The 4,651-nt window shown below is 39.5% G+C and overlaps 1 pseudogene; it reads right to left on the reverse strand.

Annotated features, from left to right (window-relative positions):
- Positions 1-4,319: 4,319 nt before the first annotated feature.
- On the reverse strand, positions 4,320-4,419 carry LOC127133711 (uncharacterized; annotated as a pseudogene).
- Between the last annotated feature and the right edge of the window lie 232 nt (positions 4,420-4,651).

Here is a 4,651-nt window from a genome sequence, read left to right on the forward strand (position 1 = left end):
AGAGTCGCCAGCTGTGGCAACCTGAAAAATACAGTGCGCGAAAAAACAACCGGCGAAAGAAAATGACAGAAGAGTCGCCACCGTGCGTTATTCATCCCAAAGGAGGGAAAGGAAACGCTCGAAGTAAACCTGAAAAAGGAAAGGACAAGACGGGGTCTCGTAACCAAATCTTGGGTTCGGGAGTCGGTTATGCGAAGGGAAGCTATTAGCACCCCTACGCATCCGTAGTACTCTACGGGATCCACTTTTGTAGTTCTTGTCTAAAGGGTGTGAGTTTATCTTGTGCTGTTTACCAAAAAAAAGGGTTAAATGAAAATGACTCGCGCGGATGTCGCATCCACTGCATACGTATCTCATCTGAATATGAGAATCAGAGTCTTCGTAGCTCGGCTGACCTATGGGTTGGGGGGATGTGTGCTCGCTAAGACATCGCGTCTTATGCCTACGTATCTCATCTAGAATGAGAATCAGAGCAAGCCGTAGTTCGGCTAACTACGGGGTTATGGAGTGGGTTTTGGACGAACGACGTTACTACGCAATCTACCGGATGCTCGACCTTTGGAGACTTACTCGCCTGTAGTAGAAGGAGTTAACGTGTTGCTTTGGGTTTTAGGGTTTTGGGATGCTCAAGGGCAAAAGGCAGTCCTTGACGAAGGAACCGCGCTACCTGCAGGGATACGAACACAAAACACAAAACATGTATCTTAAGGTAAACACAAAACATTGCCTCCTATCGAGGTCTTCCAGCTAGGAAAGCAATAAAAATGCGGGAAAAAGGTAAAAAAGGGATGAAGATATCTACTCCACGGATAAAGATCTGGAGTAACAGCAATTATAGAAATAAGAAACCCAGAGATCCCTCAGGCTGGCATCATCCAAGAAAGGTGAGTCAGTACAGGTAATCAGAATGAACCTCCAGGGTATCCCTGCAAAAGTATGTGAACCCTCACAAAAGCTCAACAAAAGGGTTAGTGAAACACGATAAGCATTTTTTTCATGGATAACAGTATGGTTTCAGAAACCTCAAACCCTGTGGCATACACTCAAAAATTAAACGGTTAAACATTCAAGGCATAGGTTTCACCCATTCATGCATAATTAAACCCGTGGGAAAAAACATAATGAAATTCATCCATCATACCTCATACATTTAGATGATCCAAATTAAGAGCATAAAATTATGGGAATGAGGCAAACCTGATGGGAGAGACCGGTTGAAATCAAATGGCACGACTGGGTTTGCAAACCAATGTCAGGGTTTGCTTGAGCTGAAAGTGAGTCAGAATGAACCTTTCAGAGTTGCCTGGAGGTTGCTGCAGATTAATTCTCACAATCTCTGTCTAGGTTTCTCTTCAGGTTTTGTCCAAGGTTTTGTTTCAAGGAAACCTCAGAGTATTTTGCTTCTCTTCCTTTTTCTGTCTGATCTCCCTCTTTTATAACCTGATTTTCATGGCTTTGTGGGCTCAAATGAGAGAGGTCCAAGTCCAAGTTTTTTCTGTTATATATATTTATTTATTTTTTAAAATAAAGTTTCTTGGATCTAATTCTGATTGACATGATGAAATGCAATATGAAATGCTAAATGAATGCATGAATGAGGAGGGCAAATTTTGGGGTGTTACAGCGACGTACAATTCTAATCGTATTTTTATTGTCTTTTGTGTTTGATTGAGAAAATGCCGTCTGACATTGGATCAAGCCTTTATTGCTTATTAATTTTGAAATGGTGATATACAAGGATACTTACAAGGAAATAAATGCGAGAAATAAAGGATCTCATTTTAATGTAGCCCAAGAGAAAGCCTTGTGTGTGCAAAGTGACATATGCTAACAAGTGGATAATGAGCTTAAGAGCATGTCTCCCTAGGGTAGTGCCATGATGATAACACGAAATTATATCGCTTTTTAAGACTTAATTCAATTAAATTATTTTATCATTTACGCTAGTTCATCTCATTTTATCAGATATTATGCAGTATTCCTCTTCTATTTATATCAGGTACCCATTTTGAAGCAAAAGTGAAAAAGGGAAGAAAAGGAGGTGTAAAAAGGAACAAAAAGGAGAGAAAAGGAACCAAAGGCCAAAGCCCAGCCCAAAGCGCACAAGTCACCAATGCTGTGCCTGTGACGGACGTCACAGGACGCGTGACGAGCGTCACGCGAAGTAGCCTTGTGACGGACGTCACACATGGTGTGACGAGCGTCACACCAGTCCACTAGCTTTTTGGCGCAAGTTACGCTCTCAGAGGAATGGAAGTAACGTTGAGGACTTCGTGTCCTACTCCCAAGCCGTGAATTTAGCACGCTGAAGACTCGTGGAAAAGAAGAAAAAGGCAGTTAGTAGCACTACTATAAATAGCTACCCTAATCCCTCTCGTTTGCTCTCCTCTCTTTGCCGTTTACACACACCGAAGCTCTGCCGATTTTCTGTTCAAGCTTTTGCTTATTTTTCTTTTTCCAGCAGAATTAATATTGTTTATTTATTTGTTTATTTTGCAAGTTTTATTTTCTTCTTCCCTTGCAAATTTACCTTTCCCGTTTTTAATTTTTAGATATTTTTCGCGTAGTAGTTTCTACACCGGAAACTACTGTGCAACTTTATACCGGATTTAACCTTACGTTATATTCGAGTTTTTTTTATTTCCTTGATTTAATTTACTGTTTAATTGAAGAATCGAAGAACAAATCCTACCGGCTTGTGGAGGAGTGTTCAAGACCTTTGTATTACGCATTCAGGTTCTCTAATTGTTATTTAATATTTATGTTTTACTCTATTGTTTATTTACATTGCCTGCCTGAAATGAGTCTGTGTATGCATGATAATAATTATTATTTAGTTAGCATGTCTGGCTAATTCGCCTAGGTATCGGTATGTAAAGTAAGCAGAAAAAGGGTCAAGACTGAGTCGGTCTATTCAAACTTAAATTAGAATCAATCTTTTTATGGTCTTAACTTACAGGTTTAATAACAAGATTTTTTACAAAAGTAAAAGACATAAAGAAGTTGAAACCAACAGAGCGAGAGTTTGAGGTTTTAACTGGACAGTGTAAGTTAGTCATTAAGTCTATCTCAGGGCGAGAGCAAGTTTTAGAATTAATTAAATTCTGACCTTTTTCCAAAAAGTATTTTAAAGATTGAATGTGAGGACGAGAGTTAAGCATTTAGATTTAATTGTATAACCTAAGTCAACAGAGCGAGAGTTTGAGATAAGGGTGTTTAAAACGGTCAGTATTTTCTTAAAAAGAGTTTCTGCAACTTTATTGTTTCAAAATATGATTTTTGACTTAATTATAAGTGACAGCTACATTAATATAAGATCATGGTTTCTTCAACAGAGCGAGAGTTTGAGATAAAACCTTTAACCAATAAAGTTAATCGAAACGATTTATTTTAAAACCGAGAGACCGACAAGGAATTGATTCCCTAGTTTTGACGAACTACATACCGATATCCGTTTTATTGATATTTAATCTAGATATTAGTTTAGCTCTTAGTTTTCCCCAAACAATCAAACATTTTCACCTTAGATTTACGTAGTAACTTTAGATAACGGTACATCGATTCATAAGTCCCTGTGGGATCGATATCTTTTAAAACTACGCGATAGAACTGTGCACTTGCAGTTTGTATCCCATTCTCGACTCACCCAGTCGAGCGATCAAGTTTTTGGCGCCGTTGCCGGGGACTTTTATTCAATCGATATCGTAACTCTTCCGTTACGCTGTAGAGACTAAGGTTTCTTTTCCTTCTATTCTTTCTTTCGTTGATTTGTATGCCACGCACTCGCTCTCAAGGCGAACCGCTCTATTTACGAATCAACGATATCGAACTATATCTCCGAGTCTTACGACGAATTCGGGAATATCGTGCTGAAAACAATCTCCCTCCTATAAACCTTCCTGATATCAAAAACATTTTTCCTTCTTTAACCGAGATGGCAGAACCAGCTCGTGCTCTTAGAGATTACGCCGCTCCATCGCAAGATGAACCGCATTCAAGTATTGCTCCGCCCGCAATCGAAGCAAACAACTTTGAACTTAAACCTTCGCTGTTGCAGGTTGTGCAACAGAACCAATTCTCTGGAAATCTTACCGAGGATCCAAACCTTCATTTATCCGTATTTGTTCAATATGCTGATACTGTTAAAGCTAATGGTGTCACTTCAGAGGCAATTCGACTTCGTCTTTTTCCTTTCTCATTAAGAGATAGCGCTAGAAGATGGCTTCAATCTCTCCCTTCCAACTCAGTCACCACATGGAACGAGTTGAAGAAAGTTTTTCTTGCCCGATATTTTCCGCCAAGCAAAACAGCTATGTTAAGGGCCCAGATAAACGGATTTAAACAGAAAGACAACGAGTCTCTTTTCGAAGCATGGGAAAGATACAAAGACATGATGAGACTTTGCCCACACCATGGTTTGGAAGACTGGTTAGTAATTCACACATTTTATAATGGTCTCTTATACAATACAAGGTTAACAATAGACGCCGCTGCAGGTGGTGCACTAATGAACAAACCTTATACTGACGCTTACCAGCTTATCGAGAGCATGGCCCAAAACCACTATCAGTGGGGAACCGAACGAACAACAGTGGAAAAACCTCAACCGAAAACTGGCATGTACGAGATAAGTAACCTTGATCACGTTAAT

The sequence above is a fragment of the Lathyrus oleraceus genome, chromosome 3 (assembly GCF_024323335.1).
Source record: "Lathyrus oleraceus cultivar Zhongwan6 chromosome 3, CAAS_Psat_ZW6_1.0, whole genome shotgun sequence".
NCBI lineage: Eukaryota > Viridiplantae > Streptophyta > Magnoliopsida > Fabales > Fabaceae > Lathyrus > Lathyrus oleraceus.